The 22,311-nt window shown below is 30.4% G+C and overlaps 1 long non-coding RNA gene and 1 pseudogene across 1 annotated transcript; one reads left to right on the top strand and one right to left on the bottom strand.

Moving 5' to 3' along the window:
• Positions 1–11,842: 11,842 nt before the first annotated feature.
• LOC130943624 (uncharacterized) lies at positions 11,843–14,776 on the bottom strand. The gene is made up of 3 exons (XR_009071857.1): positions 14,621–14,776; positions 14,473–14,527; positions 11,843–12,050 (listed from the first exon to the last, which is right to left on the bottom strand). It is a non-coding gene; the product is annotated as an uncharacterized LOC130943624 (long non-coding RNA).
• A 3,211-nt stretch (positions 14,777–17,987) lies between these two features.
• Positions 17,988–19,830, top strand: LOC130943990 (transcription initiation factor TFIID subunit 8-like; annotated as a pseudogene).
• Positions 19,831–22,311: the final 2,481 nt, after the last annotated feature.

Raw genomic sequence — 22,311 nt, 5'->3', positions numbered from 1 at the left:
GAGATGATATTATGTGAGGAAATAATAATGGAGGAGCTGTATAGCATAGCATATAGAAATTTTCTTTTTTTTTTCTTATTCTTTGGTTATATATATATATATATATATATATATATATATATATATATATATATATATATATATAATCATTCACATTATTCAGGTTTTATTATAAAGAATTTCAGTAATCAGAGTTCGACTTAGCGCTGTTTAGTTAAGTTTATAAGTGACTTTTTTTTACTTTTAATTTACGAAAAGATATAGTATTTATATTTGGTATAATTTTTAAAATAAAATTATAACTTTTTAAAAAATTATTTAGTGTTTAAAGAGAAGTAAAAAAAAAAGATTTTTCTCATAATAATTTTTTTTATTATTTTTTTAAACTAAATACTTTTAAAACTAAAAAATTAAATACAAAATAATTTATTTATAAATTAATTTTAAATATAAACATTTATTATTTAAACTATTTCTTCCAAACCTTATTAGAAGTAGATTCATCAAACCCCAAGACAAATTATTTAAGTTATTAATTACGGTGTATACACCTATTATTTTTAGTGATATGTTGTTAATTTTTAACATTCTCACGTGGTTATTTAAATTGTAGAGTGATGCAATATAACAAACAAATATTATTATTATTGGTTAATACTTATAAAGTTATAATAATTTACACTCGTATTTATAAGAATTTTTCATACAAGAATATTATAGTTTGTATTTATTTTTATCAAAATTTGTACAAATAAATTAATACAATTTATACTCATATTTTTTTAGAATTTATACACATTAAATAATAAATTTTATTTATTAAAAATAATTTAATATTTTTATTAGTCAAATAATAATAAAAAATAATAAAAATTATTGACCCCAAAATTTTTTTAAATTGTATTATAAAATGCCTAGTTATCTTAAAATAGAGAATTTAAGGTTTAAATAAAGTCTAAACAACAATCAAATAAAAACAGAGACACAAATTAACTTTTAAAAAATTGTGTTTTTATATATCTTTTGCCATACTATATATTAATAAATATAATTTAGAAAAAATTATAATCACTTATTTTTATTTATAGTCTAACATTTATACTCTCTCTCTCTCGCTCTCTCTCAATTAGTTGTTTCTTTCATTCTTTTTTATTCCTTGAAAGCTAAGGTAAATACTTAATAATGTATTTAAATAGAACCGTGTTTAGATATATCAATTTTTTAAGAACTAGAAACGTGAAAGAGATAATCAATAATTTAAAAAAGATAGATATAGATTATCTAAAATTTAAAATAATTTATCATATTACATAAACAGAATAAGTCATTTATATAGAAATACGTATTTGATGTTTATGAAAAAAAATGAATATATTATTCTAATAATATTTGATTATTTCATTTATAATAAATATAATTATTTTATTATGTTAAATTAATTATTCTAATAATTGATTATTTAATTAAAAAATATTTAAAATAATATATATAATACAAATAAATATATAACAATGACTAATTCGATAATTATTATTTTTTATTTAAATATATTTTTAAATTTAAAATGAGAGACAGAAACTGAAACTAAAATTATTTGTATTGTGTTTAGTATAAAATGTAACGAATTAAATTATGTCTAAATATCATATTTGATTTAAAATAAATATAAAGATTGAGAGATAAATTTAAAATTTTAAAAATTAAATAAAAATATATTTTTTTTTAAAATGTTGCGTTGTTAAAGTTTCAATTTCAATTTCATAAATTTTAGTTTCTTCTATCTTTATTTTTTTGAAAATACTAAAAAAATTAAAATTTTAATTTTAATTTGCAATCAATAAATATAATATTAAATCTCAGTCTTTAAATTTTAGTTTTAATATCTAAAAACAAATACTATCGTATAAAACACACACATTATTAAATAATTATAATATAAAATAAAATAATGTAAATATTTATTGTAAAGTATTAATTAAGCATGAAGGTAAGTTAGAAGGTAAAAGAAGAAAGGCAAAAAGTGTGTGGAAAGTCAAGAAATTACCCCCTGCAGGACAATAAGGGGGAAATTAAAGACGAAAGGGAAAGGCAAAGTGGGTTAAGTCAGAGATAGACATCTTTGCAGGTTTGTCTCCAAAGAGATAGAGTTTAGTTTCTTGCACCACCACACACACTCTCTCAAGGGGGCCGCTAGAAAGGGAAAGAACATTCTCTCTTCCTATCTTTTTAACCTACAAAAAATTACAATACTTTCTCTATATTATTATTTGATCTCTATGTATTGTATTCTCACTAGTATACATATCAATTGTAAAGGCTTAATCCAACCCGATGCTTCGGTCTTCAATTTTTTTATTTTAGAATAATACGATTTTTTTTATTAAAAATTTTATTAAATAATAATAAAAATTAATTTTATAAAAATTTTAGTTATAATTTGTAAGAGTTTTAAATCTTTACAAATTATTAATAAAATTATTTTAAAAAAATTTATTTACCAGTAGTAGTTAAATAAAAAAATTATTGTTAAAAATGAAATTTCAAAAAAAAAGTAATTACAGTACAAAGATTTTTTAAAAAATAGCATAAAATAAAAAATAAAATAAAATAATATTAATATTAATAATATTTGTATTAATAATAATGATATTCGTGAAAATAGATAAAAATCGAATTGAGTTTTTACTCATCAATAGTATAAGATTTATTCTTGAGTATTTTAAATTCAATAATTAATTGTAAAACTAAATAATTGTATGTAGTTACTAGAATATATATATGACAATTTTATTCGCACACAACATAGAGTATTTAATGTTTTATAATTTTATAAAATATTGTAATAATTTTTAATTAATAAATGTAATATTAGGGTGGGAAAGCATAACAAATTAAATTACTACTACTAATAGATAGCGCCTAATGTAATATTATACAACAGTATTATATGGTTAATATAATTTATTATTTTCGATCAACAGTTAATTAACTAACAATCTTATTGATGTTAGAAGAAAGTTTGAATACACCAACAGAATATTAATATAATGTTAGGTCAGCAATTTTTGTGATTATTAACCGTCAACTAGCTATCAATAGAATTGTTGGCCCTAAATTTTTTCTAAATACAATATTGACTAAAAATACTGACTAATATAAATAAAAATTATTATACCAAACTTTTTTTAATATTAAAATCTAAGAATATGTCAGTATAATTTATTCTAAATTAAAAAATATATATCCAAAAAAATGAATATATATATGTATATATATATACACACACATCACGTTCAATGTTATACTCTTATAATGTACAAATAATATAATGAAGCACTTTCCAATAACTTCAGTTACGTTAGGCATTCTTGATTTTTCACTTTCTTCAAGCAAACTAGTTTCTTACGGTAGCATTTGTTTTAAAGTATTGAAACAGAGATTAAAAAACTGAGATTTAATATCATATTTGTTAGTTTAAAGATTGATACTAAAATTTTTATTTCTGTCTCTAAAATGTCAATATTTCAGTATTTCTAAAAAATAGATACATGAGACTAAAATTTTTAGAGATAGAGACTAAAACTTTAATAATATTTTATATCTAAAATACTTTCATTTCAATTAATTAATTTCAATTTTATTCTTTGTACAAATTAAATTAGAATTTCATTCATGTTTTAATTTCTGTCTCTCACTGTGTACCAAACAGAATACTAAAATTTATTTCAATCTATGTCTCTTAATCTTTGTCTTTTAGTCTCAATCTTTCTGTCTCTATCTCTCCTCCAAACACTACCTATATATTTTTTCATTCTTTAATTTTTTGTACTTTGCTATCCAGCATTTGCTTGGATGGGCGTGTTTAGTGTTTGTCACATTTTGCACACAAATTGATACTGTTTATTCTACCGTGTGTTTGTCTGATCTAATAAATATCAAACAAAAATTCAAATCAACTACTATTGGGTTTGAAAACCTTGAGTTTAGTTTTGATAGTTTCTAAATTAGTTCTACTACTATACTCTTGATTGTTTCTTTAAATGCTTACAACTAATTCAGGCGTTGCTGGTGCTGTTTCCCATGCATGAGTAGTAGTCCCTGTAACACTTGAGCCAAGCAATATAATAATTTATGGTGATTTACAAGCGTTTTTATAATTAAGAACAATTAAGTTGGTACAAGCTTATTAAAAATTAATGTCGGTGTACATCATATATTTTCTTTTGTGCGTTTTTTTATTAATATAACAGAAATTTTTATTAAAAAACATAAAAATTTATTGATATAGTATATAAAATTTTTTTACTTGACACAAAAATTTTGTACATAATGCATAAATTTGACAATATAACATAAAAAAAGTTTTCACATGACAACAAATTTTTATACATAATTAGCACATAAATTTAGCGATATAGTACAAAAAATTTTTGAATGTAGTCCAAACAAATTTTGTTGCACAACTCAAATTATTTCTATTGTTGTTCTGGGTTTTACGTTATGTACCAAAATTTTTGTGCTATGTTCAATATTTTCGCTGTACAACTCAGAAATAATTATTACTATTATAAGTTTTATATAGGAAGAGAAGAAGACAACGATAATAATAAAAGAAGAAGATGATAAAAAAATAGAAGAAATCAATAGAAAAAAAAATGTGATAATGATAATAGATAAAGACGACAATAATAACATAGAAAATGAGTACGAAAGAAGAAAAGAATAAAATGTAAAAGAAAGAAGAAGAAGAAAAGAAAGAAGACAAAAAAATAACAAAAAAAGTGTGCAGGTAAATTTTTATTTCACAGTGCTTGATTAGACTTACTTACACAAAATGTTTGGCCGATTAACACTTTTGAATAACTTAATGGTTAATTTCAGGCCTATTTTATTTGTATTTTGAATTTCGTTTTCAATTTTCTCCTTTCTTCCAAATATTTTTTAGAAATAATTTTAATTTTAATTTAAAAAAATTGTCTATGTATATACATATGAGTTTTATCAACATAAAATATATCGTTTGTAACACCCCAACCTTCGACGGGTCATGACTAATATCAAATGTTCAGGTGTTACTTGTCATAAGAACCTACTTGACTCTAAACCCGGATTTTAATATAAATCTTTATTGATTTAATCATGAATAAATTATTTCTTGTGAAACGTCATATAGTTACTTGCAAAGACAATACTTAAGGTCATATTACCGAAAAGTACATGATAACAGAGTATATATACATATATACATATATAAATATAAATTAAGTTTGAGGATACATGCCAAGTATCAAAATAACGAGTACTACACCAAGTTATATCTACACATTTTAAATCTCCTTTCCCTACATTTCTAAAAGAGAAAAAATGTGTTTGGTGCTTCAAAAAGAGTCATTCACTTCCACTCTTTCTTTGGTGTCGCTGCTACTTCTTCTTCTCTAGGTGCTGATGTCACTTGGTGCTGGCACTGCTTCTTCTTCTCTTGCATACGTGCACCCACACTTTTCTCCTCTAATCACCATTCATTTGTGGTGAAGATGATAGATAAGGGAATGAGGCCTAATGCTAAGACTTACACAAATATTTGAGAGGCTGGTCAGGGAAGAGAAGAGTGATGATGAGGCTATATGGAGTTGTTAGGATAGATGAAAAAAAGAAGAAGCAAAAACTAATAAAAAAAAGTATTTAATCTTGTACTTTTGGATGTTTTTTATAGATAAAATAATAAAAATAAATATGGATACATTGATTTTTTGCTTATTTCATGATGGACTTTTTTCTACACTTTCTGATGCTTCTTATTGTTTCATGATTTCGGCTATTTTATACTTTCCAATGTTTCTTTTTAGTATAGTTTAGATGTTGGCTGATTTTTTAAAAAACTAACTGAATTAAAATTGGTTACAAAGATTTTTTTAAGATTTCCGTTATTGAATATCATCGGATTTAGTGTTGCAGGTTAGCAGCAAATTTACTGACAAATTTGGCAATAATTTCTCGAAAAATTATCATCGGATTTAATTTTTTGACGATAAATTTGTCGGTAATAATTGAAGAGAAAAAAAAAATAGTGCGAACATTATCGTCGGATTTAGTGACAAAAAAATCCAACAGTAAGGTAATTAAATGAAATGTGCCGTTTTGGACACAAGTTGTGCGTTACAGGCAGATTTTTTCGACGGTAAATCTGCTGGTAAAATTGATCCTAAATTCGAATTTGTTAACACTTCTTCTCTATTTTTTGCGTCATCATTAACCTCACTTCTCTCCTATTTCTCTTTCTCTCTCACCGTTAGTTCCATCACCACCATTCGTTGTCGTTTAGTCATCATCAACCGCTTCCTACGACTCCAGCCATCATCGCCGTCGAGGAGTGTCCACCTGGAACTTATTTCTGCCATGGAAGAATTTGTTTCTCCCCTGCGAATTGCTGCCTCCGTCGTTCGTCGCCAATTGCCTTCGTCAGCTGCGATACTATCCTTCCTCTTTCATCTAAGTATGTCGTCTTTCCTTTTTTTCTTCTGTTTTATTTTTTTTGATATTGTCGGTATTTGCTAAACCCTAATCCTACACTTTTTTGCCCTCCATTTTTATCCCTAGAAAATCAATATCATTAGTTTATTTGGACGGGACCTTAGTTGAACTATTCACTCATGATTATCTAATTATTTTAATCTTCTGAAGTTGTTATATTTATATTTTCTGTGAGACTTTAATAGTTTTAATAAGAATATTGATAGTAGTACCTTGATTGTGTTAATTTGTTTATACTGAAAATTTATGGTTTATTGTCAACGTGAAACTTATTTTGTTTGCTTAGTCTAATAACTTGAAAGTATAGAAACCTTAACCGCTTTTAGTTTTGAACTCTAATCCTACTTTTCGATTTCGTTTTTAACTCTGAATTTTAATTAGTTACTTAATTTTTATTTGGATTCGTCTTATTAGTGGAGTTGGAGGAGCCGTACGATATTGACATTCCAGAGGGTAAAGGTGCATAATTTAATTACTTTCTTCACCTGACTTTGTTTTATTAATGCGTGTTTGTATTTTTTTTCTTTATTATTATCAATAATAAATTTTATTTTAGTGTTCATATTCGTTGACATGAAATTATTCTAAATAAGCTTTCTGTGTGTTGTGCTTTTTGGGCAGCTTTATTATTATCAATAATAAATTTTATTTTAGTATTCTTATTTTGCTCTCTCTGGCGCCTCTTTCATTTAATCTCAACTCACTCTCTCAATTTTACTTGTAACCATCTCTAATCTCAACTTTTCAATTTTTTAAACTAATTTTAATTAGAAATTTATTTATTCTTGATACTGATGAAGTGTAAAATGTAATACTTTTAATCTACTTCTCGTATTTTTGTGTAAATTTTAAGTATATTCTGATTTTGTAATTATGTTTTTCATGACAAATCTTAGGATTTAATTTTTTTATGCCAATTTTAGGTATATTCTGTTTCTATGCATCCATCAAATGTATCAAAAAGATTAAACTATTATCTTATGCTGATAACCATAAAAAATGTTATATAATTATGGTGCTTTGATTTGCAGCTGATGACATAGAGGATTTAGAATACATTCCTAAACCAAAGTTTGAATGCTATTTTAAGATTATAAATGTTCAAAATAAGGTAAAGGTTTTCATCAATTCATAAATAATGGGTTATTTTACGTCATTTGCTTACTAATTACTTAAAAACGTTGGCAGAAATTCGGACCCAATATGCCGAGGATCAAGCACAAGGAATGGAGTTATCACAATTTGATGAGAACTTGGGAGGAAGTGTGTCACAAATTTGGATTGATGATGAGGATTATGATGATGATGAATATGAAGATGACAATGAGGATTATAGCTGATATTTTTAGTATAGTAGAAAAATACACTGGGATTATAATTGATGTGTCAATACACTTGTGTTGATATTTTGAATTGACTTGCTTGTTTATAACATTTTTTTCTAGTTTGATAATATGATAAACTTGTTTATTTTTTGAAATACAATGAATGTTTTAATACAAGTTAGATGAAAATTGGATGAAAATTTATTTTGATTAAATTTATATTTATTTCATATGAAAACAAGTTTATTTTGTAATGAAAAAATCTATAAAAAATCTGCTTTACTTTACTAACGGATTTATAGACAAAAAATTCGTATGTGTACAAAGTTGTAAATGCTTTTCTAGGTTCTAATTATTGACATAAAATCTGTCGAAAAGTTTTACGCTAGTTATTGACAAAAAAAATCTCAAAAAATATGACGTTTTAGCGAAATGGATGGGAAGAAAGATATGCCGATAACAGAGAAAAATCTGCCGGTAAATTATCGATAAAAAAATATGTCGATAAATGATTACCGATAAACAAAATTTATCAGTAACTAAAAATTTGTATGAAATGAAGACTAAATTTGTCTATAAATTTATTTGTAATAAGCAATTTTCTAGTAGTTCGTCGGATTATCCGGCCCACTTCCACCCTAAGATACACTCATGATTTAGTCCTTGTAAATTTTAACTAGTTAAAACAACTCACACGGTGTAGATGGAAATTGCAAAAAATTTGTGATGCAGATGAAATTACAAGAGTTCGAAGTGCAGAACTGTTAATTAAAACTCGGGTGCAAATGAAATTATAGAGAGCATGTGAAATTGTTAAAACTCAAGATATTGGCAGAACTATTAAAACTTAAAGAAATTGGTGTTGACGGTGACAAATCAAGTTTTGAAAAGATGATGGACTTTAAATTAAAATAATAAAGAGCATAAAACAAACGAAAAAGAATTGACATGGACAAAAAACAAGATGGTAATAGTGGTTGTTTTACAATTGAAGTATCGAAAGGTAACTAAATAGGAGCGATAGAAACATGAACAAAACTTGCTATCCCTAGAGAGTTTAAAGAGCATATCATGGTTTTAATACAAGTTAGAATTCATGATAATAATTCAAAAATAAATTTAATATTCAAATGTTGTATTTGTCATTATATTAATGTACAATAAAGGGTGCCTATTTATAGACAAAAATACAAGCTAACCATAATTTTAAAATCAACTTAATATCAAACTAAATAAACACTTCGATATGAGATATAATTACATTAGATACTATATTAATATATAATATCCTAAATATATTCTACTATGTGTGATGATCATAAGAATACTTATGACTATGGTCACGGATGAAAATGGATAATATAGAATAGAATTTAAGCTCAATTTTAATACTATTTGTATGTTTAATATTTCTCTAATATTCGATTCTATTCTATTTTAAAATATTTATTTTACCCAATACGATATACTTTTTACTTTTTTGACTTGAAGATAATGAAGTTTCATGGGGTTTAGAATTTAAAAAAAATTAAAAAATAGACTCGTTCAATATTTAGAATCGAATTTAGGTTAAGACAAATCCAGTTTCATTGTCCATGCATGTACATTATCCTACTTGATGATACTGTTCAATAGGATTTATATGGTTCGGTCCGATCCGAAAATCCGGTCTGGCCTCAAACACTTTAGGAACTAATTTAGTGTGATTTCATCGGGTCTAAGATCGGGTAAGGGTCTCAAAAATAGATCCGGTCATTATTTCGGGTCGGGTCCGGGCCATAGCTCGGGTCACTCTAACTCAGTCCGGTGGCCCGGTCATCATACACAATTAATACTTTGTGTTATTAGTGATAAATGATGGCTATTTTTACGTGAAATTTAAATATTATAAACCTTAATATTTTGTGTTATTAGTCATTATAAGATTATAAGTTAATATTTTATGTTTAAAATGCATAAGATTTTAGACTAATGCATAATATTGTGTTATTTGTATTGATTTAAATATTTGGTGTTATTAGACAATATTAGCATTGATTATGGTTATGCTTTAATTTTAGAGAATGGTTGGTTCTTGTTATATTTTTTTAAGTGAATTTTACTATGTGAAATGTGAAATAATGGTTGGAAATTACGTAATTTTTACATGCTAAAGACCCGGCTTTCATCCGGCCCGAAAGTGTGTAAGTTTCAACGGGTTAAAATCTAAAAAGTCGGATTTGGGTTAAGACAAACCCGGTGTGGTCCGGCACATATACACCCCTACTGTTCAACACGTGGAGCACTACCAAGCACACGATTATTGAGAAGAGAAGGGGAGTCGGCAAGGGTAGTAGCATGGAGGACAAAAGGGATTATAGGCCAGGAATCTAGCTACGGAAAATGAAAGCCAAAATGTGTGAAGATAGTGGCAGCTGGAATAATAATAAGCGGCATTTATCAAGCATGGATGAGCATGACATATGAGACACTAATAATAAAGCAAGCAATGAAAGTGATGGAAGAAAGCCATCTGTTTCTTACTCTCTTACCTAGCTAGTAACATTATTCCATGGAGGATAAATCAACTCTATATATAATGATCGCATTCTCCTTAAAATTTGATGACGATATCTCACACACCAATTATTTGTGGCACAAAAGTTAAGAGCTGGAAAATAAATAATGGCTAATGGCATATGTAACGTAATAAACAAAATAATTAAGAATAATAATATAACGATAATATATATTATTAAAAAAATAATAAAAAGGAAAACTAGTAGAATAATTTTCAATAATTTTATATATGTTAAGAATTAAATTGGCAATTCAATAATAAATTTTGAATAGAAAAATGAAATGACGAATATTTTAGAATGAAAAAAAAAGGAAAATAACATAAAAATAAATAAATAAATGAAAGAAATGTATTTTACCTATTACTTCCTACATTTGTCTCAAGTTTTTTATTTCTTAAAATTTAAAAAGTTTCAATCTTAACCCATCTTTTTAAAGGATTTTAATTTTATATTATGTGAAAAATTATTAATTGTTAACAGTAATCAACTTGAGAAAGTTTGAAAAAATAGTATCTAATGTTTTTAAAATACTCTGCTATTTAATTTGAGTCACATCTTAAACTTAAAAAGAATTGAAAAAAAAATTAAAATCAGTAGAATTTATTATGTTTTGGCTAACACTTTTAGTTATTAGTCTAATTTTTTAGTCTAATAATTTAATAATATATTTTTTAGTCCACACTTTTAAAAATTATTGAGTAACTCAAAAATAATAAATTTCATTAATCTTCTAACATTCCTCATTAAAAAAATAATATCTAAGATTTTTAAAATATGGTGCAGTTTAATCGAGCCAATACTTTTACTTGAGAAAATTATATATAAAAGATTTATTTATACACTTATTCTATTAGCTGAATTTTCATATTTTCTTGAGAATTAGATGTAAGTATTTTGATCCAAACTAATATATATTATTATGTATATCTTCTGAACTCTTATATCTTATCTTGTGCATTATATTTATTTTCTATTAAGAGATATTCTTAGTACCTTCAATTATGTATATACATCAGAAATACTTTTAAATTGATCTAAAATCTATTAAAACCTTGGAACTCTTCTAAATCCGTGAATACCAAATATTGTTATTATAACACCCTACCATATTTAGTATTATGCTTAAATTATAAAACTGAGATAGTAAGATATTACGACCTCTAAGAATAGTAATATATATATATATATACAATAAAGAAAAAGATATTTAACTAGGAGCCTTGAAAAACGGTTAAAATAAAATCGCAAAATAAAAATGCGTAACGCTCAGGAAAAGATTACTTGCGTGCTAAGAAACCTAATAGGAACATGATAAAGATAAGCAAAAGAATAAAGGACAACCAAGGAAGCAGCATAATTAGCCCCTGACTCAGGCGAAGCTAAGGCTGGCCAGAGGGTATATATATATACATCTAAACATACATAAGTGTTCTCAAAATATCCCAAAATACACTATAGTATCAAAATAACTCCTCTCTCTCCCTCAATCTCTAAGAGGAGCAGCATACATAAGTTACTTGGAGAGTAAGCTAAACATATATATACATATATACAGCCAGAAACCAAAATACACCCAAGGACTACTTCGCTTTCCAGGATCCAGACGCCTAGCGAGGAGCCTCTCGACCTGCATCTGAAAAATAACAATACAATATAGAATAAGAATCGGAGGTTCTCAACATGATAAAAGTGCCACACGTATAATAAATAAGGTCCTGAGAATGCCATAGGTAATCCTAGAACTCCGTTATACAATTATCCAACTCAAGTACTAAACATAAGCCATAAACAGCGGTAGGTATTCTAAATCTACCTAACTTACTCAATTTCAGTCCACACCTATCACCAAACTATTTTTCCATTTCCTCCATCCCTCCATCATTCATAATGCAACAAGAACAAACAACCAAACAAGTTCAAGCACAAGTAATGAACAGATAATACAAGTAGCAAATATACAAGTAGCAGGTGATATATATCAATTAAGCATTCCCAATTAAGGCATAGCAAACAAAGCACACATATGCATATGATGAATGTCTATCCTATTGGCCGTGAGCTCACGTGTCAGTTATTTTGCCATAACCCAACACATCTGGTAGCTAACCCAGACATTGGTCTCTAGGTTGCGTATCTCCAGGAGGATCATAAACGAAGGAGAGTGCCTTTCCACATCGAAGGAGTGTGCCTTTCCACCTTCTCCTGGAGGATATACGAAGGAGAGTGCATTTTCACATCGAAGGAGTGTGCCTTTTTACCTTGCAACCAGAGAAAAATGTGGGAGAAACAATACGAAGTAGAGTGTCTTTCCACCTTCCCCACATCTGCATCACGACAAGAGAGGGAACTCCCGTCCTCAACTTGCCATATCGACCATTTCGGCCACACACAGTCATTCCCAAATCTCATCATTTATCATCATCATTTCCTCACATTCGTTCTTTACAGCCATAACAACATGCATTCATTTAGCTTTCACATCATTCTCTTATAATTCATCACGTTTACCCTTTCCGGGTTCCGACCAAACCATTTATCAAACTCTTCTCAACCTCTTTAATATCGAATAATCTTAAAATCAACCCAACTCTAACATTAAATCAATCACATCACACGAAGATTAAACTTTAACTTCTCGAACCCATGACTATCACTAAGACATCCTTGATACTCTATTTTCTTTTCTGTTTTTAATATAACAAATGAACTCAGAATTACGCAAACTTTATGTTCAGGCGTTCATCTCGAAATAAGATTTCTAACAAACCAAAGATCATAATTTTCTGATTTCTCTAGCCTCAGAAATAAAGAAAAAATTGTGACTGATCTGCAGTGCATAAAATCAGAAAAACAGCAGCAGCATGTGATATTCAAAATTCAATATAAAATCCAAGTTAAATCCAATGACTTTAAAAATTAATGTAGTTAAACTTTACTCATCCAGGTTTCTTTCTCAATTGGTTCTGAGTTAATACCATTTTTAATGAAAAAGTTACATTACCTGGAAGTTAAGTAAAAATGAGTCAAAATCTGTTTTAGAAACCAACAAGCTTAGTACCTTTTAATTTGAATAACTTTTATTACAAAATTTTAATTAAGCTAAATTTTGGTTTGGGAACTCTTAGCTCATCCAGAAACAAGTGTGTTTTGGTTGCAACCCAATTACTATTCAATTCTAAGAGTTACAAGCATTGGAAGTTGATGTATAACTTGCTGAAATCTGTTTCTTTTCAGCTTTGACCACCAATATTCAAAAATTCACCACTCCCAATCCTCAACTCTTAAAATTATGAAGTTTTAGAGCAATAAATCAAGTTAATCAAATTTTATAACAAAATTAGTTTCACTCAAAAACTCAACTAGTAGAAGTCGCAGAAAGACAAACAAGTCGCTACCCTGTTTGACCTTTTCTGCTGTAGGACAGATTTAACAACCTAACTTTAAAAATTTGCCATAAATTGTATATTTAACAAAAGGTCCCAAATATTTCAGTTTAGTTTCTTATATTCCCAAGTTTAGCCCAAACTTGGTCTCATGCAATTCCGATCATTACATAAATAGTTACAGCATATGCAATACCACCACAACACAACTCTACGTCCTTATTAACAAACACCAATCCTAATCCATCATAAATAAATATAAGAGCACACCTTTAATAACTTCCACACCTCATAATTCCAATATATATCCACCAACAAATCTATTCCAACAACATTACAAGGCTAATCATTAAATACAACAAACAATTCAACTTATCCTATGGTTCCTCTAACCTAAGTTTTCACAACACCGTAAATATTAAACGTGCGAAACTTAAACCATGCCTTGACCGATCACTTTATTCAACCCAAGGCAGCCTCACAAGCAAGAAAACAACCCTCCAAGCTCAAAGAAATAGCCACAAACCAAGCCTCAATCACCAATAAACCTCCAAATATATATACTATATATATATATACATGAACTTAACTCTCACCTAATACACATATATGTTCCAAATCAGATTTTACCTAATAGAATTAAAACCAAATTAAAGATTAGGGAAATTTTACCGCTCCCACACGCGTAGCAACTCAAACCCAGTAAGCTCCGCAAGCTAAATCGAACCTAGAACATCAAAATTGGCAAAATCTCACCATAGGATTTCAATTTCAAGAACAGAAAGAGGGGTAGAGATTCTGGAACAGAAATGGAGCTTACCAGTGAAATTGATCCAATACAGATGTAGAGCTCAACGCGCTGGAATCGTGGCCGCGAACGGTGCAACAATCGGAGCCCGGACGGAAGAGTTATGGCGGATTAAAGGAGGTTAAGGGTTTGGGGGCTCTTCTTCCTCCCCAAATTTGTTTTGCTGCGTTGCATGCAAATGGGGGAAGAAGGAGCTGCTGTCTTCTTTAAGTGTTTGAGTCCGGTTGGACCCACGGGTCCGGTTCAACCGGTTTGGTTCTTTCGGTCCGATTTTGGGCTAAATTTTTGAAATTGGTATCAAAATTCTCGTTTTGACGAGCGCTATCCTATTTTGATACTAGTTTTGTATTTTTAATTTTCCTATTTAAAATTCGATTTATTAACTAATTATTTACCAATTTTATCGGAATTTATAATTATAAACTTTAAGTTCTAGAAAATAATTTATCTAATATTTTATAGAGTAATTTATTAATTAAGTTTTTGTTATAAACTGAATAATTATATACAAAATTATTAAGAGTTAATTTAAGAATTGAATTTTAATGTATTGAATAATGTAAATGAGTTTTTCACAAATATCCAATGTAGTATTATTAGATTAGTAAAACTAACTAACTTTTAAATATATTATTTAAAAACATGAATTTAATTGAATGATCATATAACATTTTTACATGAATCACACCTCTATTATCATTCTTTCATATTCATTCTCATTCTCTTCCCCATCTAACATTATTTTCTCATGTCTCATTTTCATTCACCCCCGTATCTACACCCAATTTCCCCGATCTTTGCCACCACTACCTCCTCTGTAAGCCATCGTTGCTGCAATTTCACTATTTTCAATCCTCCTTCTTCAACCACAGCAGAAGCAGAGGTACAAATAAATCTTGTTCATCCCAATTCCAACACTACAAGAAAAAAAATTTATGCTCACACTTTTTTCTTGTCACGCTTTAAAAGCGTGGCCAAAAGTGGTCAATGCCTACGCTTTTATGAGGGTGACGATTGGTTAGAGATTTGGCTACGTCTTTTTACTACGCTTAAAAAGCGTAGCCAAAAGTGGTCAATGGCCACGTTTTTATGAGGGTGGCAATTGATTTGAGATTTGACCATGCTTTTTTCACTTAAAAAGCGTAGCCATAGAGAGAAACAGGCACGCTTTTAAAGTGTGGCAACAAAGTTTTGTTTTAGTGACATTTTAAAAGCGTGGCCGTTTCCTACAGCTCTTTTGGCACGCTTCAAAAGCGTGGTCAAAAGGTCCTTTCAAAAATAAAACTTTGCGTTCCTTTATAAATCAAAACGCTACGTTCCTTTATAAATCAAAATGCTGCATTCTCTCCTTCATTATTCGAAATTAAAGAACCCTCTTTTTCTCTTCAAAGAACCCAGAACCAGAAGTTAGCAATTGACACATTGTTACATAAATAATTCTCTTCAAATAATAATATATGAAATTAAAGAACCCCCTTTCTCCTTTAAAGAACCTAGAACCCTAAAAGCTTTGAAGAACTGCAACCCTCCACGAAGAACCGCAGCCCTCCGAAGAACCCCAGCACTCGCAATGCCTCCGCCGTCACTCTCTCTTCTGGAACTCCCACCATCGCTGCTCCTTCGGCGGTGACTCTCGCTGATGGTGACTCTCTCGGCGCTTACCATCCATCGCAAGCTCTCTGTTGATGGCCAAAAGAAACCCTTTTGTGGAGCTGTTTTGAGAGCAACGGTAGCGTTGGTCACATCGTCGACGTCCTCGTCATGTCTGATTCCCTTCGCCACCGTGAGCTCTCTTTCTCTCCTCTATTTTCTTTTTTGGAATTTTCTGGCCTCGAAAATTTCAATGCGATATCATATTCTCACATTTGTCTGATAAAAAAGCATGCCTTATATTGCTATATATGCTTCGTAGATTCTTTTATTGATGTGAAAGGGAAGTGCTAGGGTTTTCTTTTATTAGTATAAGGCTCCCTTTTGCTCTCTACTCTCTTGCTATTGGTATGCTTTAAAAACGTAGCCATATGTCTCGCTATTAGCATGCATTAAAAGCGTAGCTATATGTAACTCTATTGGCTCGCTTTTAAAGCGTACCGATATCTTGTTTTTGCACGCTTTAAAAGTGTAGCCATATATGGCACGCATGGCCACGCTTTTAAAGCGTGGCGATATTTAAAACCGTGACAAAAAATAAAGCGTGGCGATATGTTACCAAAAGTGTGGCAATAGAGCAACCGGCACTCTTGCAGACGTGACCCTTTTAAAAGCATGCTGGTAGCTCAAAAAGTGTGGCAAAAAGCTATTGCTACGCTTTTTTAACTTTTCTCCACGCTTTAAAAACGTAGCAAAAAATTTTTCAACTTTGAATGTCTTTTTGACCTTTGTTCCATCAGGTCCATCTTCCATTGGGTTAGGTCTCCTTCGTTTAATAGAACGACCAATTGGCCTCTTAATCTTGGGGCTATAAAACTTAGTTAGCCAAATTTCTCCCAATACTCTTCACTATTGACAAGGCTTATGAAATGAGTATATGTAGCTTTGAATGCATCCATCTTTAGCCATTGATGTACATACCCCTCTGGTCTATCTCCTCACTTTACTAATGCAGTCATTGCATGCACACAAGGGATGCCTAGCACAACAAGCATATTTGAATTATAATCAATTTATCAGGAACATATATCAGTAAATTCTACCCAACACTAAATGGGGACAAAAACTAAAAATTGTACTTATAAGTTGCCAAATTTTACAAGTACATGTGTTGTTCCCTAGATGTACCCCCACTTTCTTCGTATGATATTGTACCTTAAATTTGACTAGGTAAGTCCATGTATCCTTATTGACTCTCTTTAGTCTATTTCTGTTCTCCTTGAACTCTGCATATGTACTGCTCTTAGCACAAGTCCAGACAACATTCTTTAACTGCTTGCTCTTATACTTATTAGTGAAATTCTTTTAAATATATCTTACACATTTTTCATGATGTGCGTTCAGCATAACTTCTTTCAGAGCCGACAGCAGACCCTATACAACATTGCTCGATGTTATAACTAATAACTAAAGAAATAAAAAAGTAAAAGAAATTAACTAGATTAAAAATTCAATACTTGATAGCTTTTGCTAATCACTAATGAAGTTCCACCCTTCAATAGCAGCACTGCCTAAGTCATTTTGTAACAATTTTAGAAACCATTTCCAGTTAGTTTTAGTCTCACTATAAACTACTACATATGCAATCACGCAAAAGTAATTGTTGTCATCTTGTGCTACTGCTAATAGTAGTTATCTTCCGTAATATTCCCTTAAAAAGCATCCATCTAATTTTATCAATGGTTGACAGCCAACTTTAAATTCTTATTTACAAGCATCTAAGCAAACATACAACTTGTCAAAAAGTGGAAGTGACCGAGGAATAAGCTCCGCTGATAAAAGGATAGTTGAACTAGAATTGCTTCTGTATAGTTCTTGCAAGTAGTCTCGCAACTTTCTATATTAAGTCTTCTCATTACCAAAGTACTTCTCTCTTGCCATTTTCAAACTCCTATACAACATTTTGTCACTGATTATCACATTGTAATCAATTTTGATATGATATCATGCCTTTGCATGGGTTAGTCCTAACTAACTTAAAAGTCTTTTTGACAACTTATCTGCAACCTAATTTTGATCTGTCATATTGCTTTTGAACTCTCTCCCACAAGTGTGCACGAGATTAAAAGTCTTAATCTAGTAACCACTAGACCTTGAGGATTTAGAGGATTTGATTTCCTCTAACCCAAAACGCTCCAAACCATCTTCTTCTCCACTCGGTCCCAGACCCCCTTATTACAAACCCGAAACCCAAACTCTATGGTTTCACCACTCATCTAACCTTTTATTTTATTTATTTTATTATTATTATTTCCAGTTTCACTATGAGAATGTTCTTTTAACCAAATTATCCGTGATCATGGGGTTCACTTATCCCACTAATGGAAACCCTAATCGACGGACCATCGACCATGGAGGAGTTGGAGGAAGAGCTTCATCTGACGAGTTTGGGCGTGCGGTTTCTCGAATAGCCGTGGCACAGATTTGCGAATCTGCAGGGTTTAATGGCGTCAAGAATTCCGCCATCGAAGCACTTTCCGATGTCACAATTAGGTACCTTATTGACTTGGGGAAAATTGCTGAATTTTATGCTAACCTTGCTGGTAGATCGCAATGTAGTGTCTTTGATTTGATTCTAGGGTTAGAGGATTTAGAATAGGTCAAGGGTTTCATAGGTTCTGGTCAAAGTCAATGCCTTTTAGGTTCAGGAACTGTTAGGGATCTTATGAGGTTTGTGAATTGCGGTGATGAGGTTCCTTTTGCTCAGCCAATACCGAATTTTCCAGTGATTCGGTAGCGGAAAGTTATCCCTAGTTTCTTGCAAATGGGGGAGGCACCACCTTCTAAGCATATACCGCCTTGGTTGCCGGCATTGCCGGACCCTCACTTATATTCACACGCCTATGTGGGATGAGAGGACTTGTGATCCCCGGGAAGACAAGGTTGAACAGGCCAGGCAACGTAGAAAGGCTGAGAGGTCGTTGTTAAGCTTGCAGAAGAGGTTGTTGTTGTGTAGTGGTTCAGTAGAAACACGCAATACGACTTCTAATGTGGTTGTGCCGAGTGGGGGTGGTGCTTCACTTAGACAAGGAGAAGGTGAAGGGGGTGATAAGAACCCTTACCTTAAGGCTCCTGTGGATAATAAAGATGTTTCTCCAGTTCCCTTGCCGGGGAAGCTTTCTGATGATGTTGATATGATTGCGAATCATGTTTCTGTGTTGGAGGCATTTGCTCCTGCAATTGAGATGATGAGGAGTAGTGGTGTTTTGTGTGAAGATGACGGGATGCAAGGGAGAACAGTTCTTCCAGCTGTGAGACCTACTGTTTATTTCAAGTTCAGGGCTGGAAAAAAGCTTATCCACGAGTCCTTGGATATGAGGAATCAGAAGAAGGATGCTTCATGAACAGCGGCCTTGGCTGGTAGAGAAGATGAGAGGGATGATAAGAAGAGGAGAGCTGAGCTTATTCTCAAACAATCTATGGAAAACCCACAAGAACTCACTCTGTTCTAGATTAGTTTATTGACTGGATTTGTTGGATTATGTAAGAATTGAGTTTGTAAAAATGAAGACCTTCAAGGGTTAACCCTTTTTTTGTCTTAATTAAAACCTTTTTTTCTGTAGCTGTGACTTGTGTTCGAATTTTTATTGTTATTCTTTCATCTTTATTGATTTTTTTTATCTATCTTTCATTAATATTATTTCATCTTTTATAAAAAATATCAATGTAATGGGATTGCATGGCTTCCCTCATTTTGAGGGAAAGGTTTCGGAAGTCTCTGCATTTCATCGAAAAGGTAAGACTACATTACTCTGTTTTATCTAAGATTTAGGATATTGAACTGGTGTGATAGATTATTCCTGTAAATTTAGGTTTTCTGTATTCACATATTCCCTCCGCTCCAAAATATCTATCACTTTGGAATTTGGTTCATTGATTACTCAATGCATTTAGACATGAATTGTATCCAAGACATTAAATATTAAATGTACCAAAAATTCCAAAATATTGGAGTATCAATTTTCCTGATTTTCATAATACTGGTTGATATCCTTATTATTGTAATATCTGAATACTGATGTTCAACAGTTAAGTGGTCTCACAGTCTGCTGCCTGAATTCCAATAATTTGTCATTGAAAAATCTTTTTTCGTTGAGATTGTAGTTTGATTTACTGAGAATTCAACTTGAACCTTCTTTTAATGTTATCATCATCTGTTTTGATATTACTGTTTTGCTGAAGTTTCAGAACAGCAATCCTCCTTTATTATCTGCTTAGCTTTGTTCTGTTAATTTGTTCAGCATCCAAGCCTGAGCTCATCCTAAGGATGGAATTCCATGATATTCATTCGTTGATTTCTTTGGCATCAATTATTTCAGTTTATGCATATATATGCTTTAATGTTCTGACTGTTATATTGGTTTAACATATTATAATCACAATTTTTTAAGATTTTGCTATTGTGTGTCCTAAGGGCACCCATTAAGATCTTTGTTAGTGGAATCACCCATTAAGATCTTTGTTAGTGGAATCCTTTGAAACTCAATACATTGATAACTTTAAAACCTTAATAATTGTCCTTTGGGCACGCATTAGGAAAATCTTCATTCTTTTTCCAAATGTTTATATAAGTTAATGGCTGAATTCATTATGGTGATGGTTTCTAGTGTTCCCAATCTGAAAGTGAGTGTCCTGTGCTAACTCTTGCAAAATGGTTGTCAGATGAGTTTGAAGAGAATATTCGGGGTAATGTGCCTTCTACTTTATTGCATTTAACATAGTTTGTAGCTTTGAATTGATTGAATTCACTTCTTGTTTTCTAAATCTCTCAATGCTTTAAATGATTTATTTATCGTAAATTTTTGTTAAAAAGTGTTCTCCTGTTTTCTACTAATAATGAATGTTGTCTCTGTTTTCTTTTATAAATTTCATCCCATGTTTGGTGTTGCTATGAGCTGCTGCTTCTAAATTAAATGGTTGTTTACGCTGACCCTTGTTATGCTTGTACTATTCAACAATGTTTTTGGTCATAATTTGTTTCCTTTTGGTCCACCATGTATGCCGCATGTGTGTTTGATGATTGTTGTACAGAAAGTCGACAAGGGGACTATTGAATGAATTTTGGCGAAGTGTGGAAGGAACTGGACAGAGATAAGGAAAAGAAGAGGGTGGGAATGCCACGAAAAAACCAACAGCTGTAATTTTGCGGTACTCTGATATTCTGTTGATACATGGCCGTTTTATCGGTGATGTTGCACCATTGTATGGGGAAAGGTCAGATTTTTAATCCTTCTTGTGAGGCTGATTTCTAATATGAATAAATGAGTGAATGGTTCAAAACTGCTGCCTTTTAATAAGAGATTTTTGTCTTTATAGGACAAGTTAATTTATTTATTCATAGAAAAATGAAATTTATTAGATTAGAAGAGAATATAGAAAAGAGGTAAGCCATCCATTCCTTGCTTATATACAAAAAAGTATTGGTAAGAAATATGACATATAAGGCTTAGCTATTAAGAATGGTTGCCAATCCCTTTGATTATAAGATGGGTTTTGATAAATGAAATACTACACAGTTAACATTTAGAGCATTTCCCCCTGCATTTGATATTTGAGATAATTCTGTATATTGTTGTCTCAGCTGAGTTCCCTTTTGATTGTGTTGTTATTATATTTACTGCTAGGTGTTTAGATTATATCATTATATTTTTTAGTTTCAAGTTATTAGCATTTGAAGTATCTTTTTTCATTTTATTCTGGATACATTGTTTATTCTATTTTAGTTTTTACTGCTAAGTGTGTGCTTATCTAGGGTAAAAATGGAAAATTCCTCCCCATCCTGAACCGAAAGTGTTAGATTTGCTACTGTATTGGACAGTACAAATTAATTGATCTTATACTAAGTGTTTCTTATATTCGCAATAAGAACTTACTATTTAAAAGTTAAAATTGATCTGTGTTGTATTACCTTTGCATTAGCCACTATTATTTTTATTAATATTCCCTTCTGAGTGTAAGGAGTTTCTACTTAATCCTTTGGTCCTCATTTTTAAGATTGAAGTGAAACCAGGTTTAAGTTGTCACTTTCTTCTTAAGACTGAACCATCTATGAC

This window comes from Arachis stenosperma, chromosome 8 (assembly GCF_014773155.1).
Source record: "Arachis stenosperma cultivar V10309 chromosome 8, arast.V10309.gnm1.PFL2, whole genome shotgun sequence".
Lineage (NCBI taxonomy): Eukaryota > Viridiplantae > Streptophyta > Magnoliopsida > Fabales > Fabaceae > Arachis > Arachis stenosperma.
The sequence above is the reverse complement of the archived record's forward strand: the minus strand, read 5'-3'. Positions and strand labels throughout refer to the sequence as shown.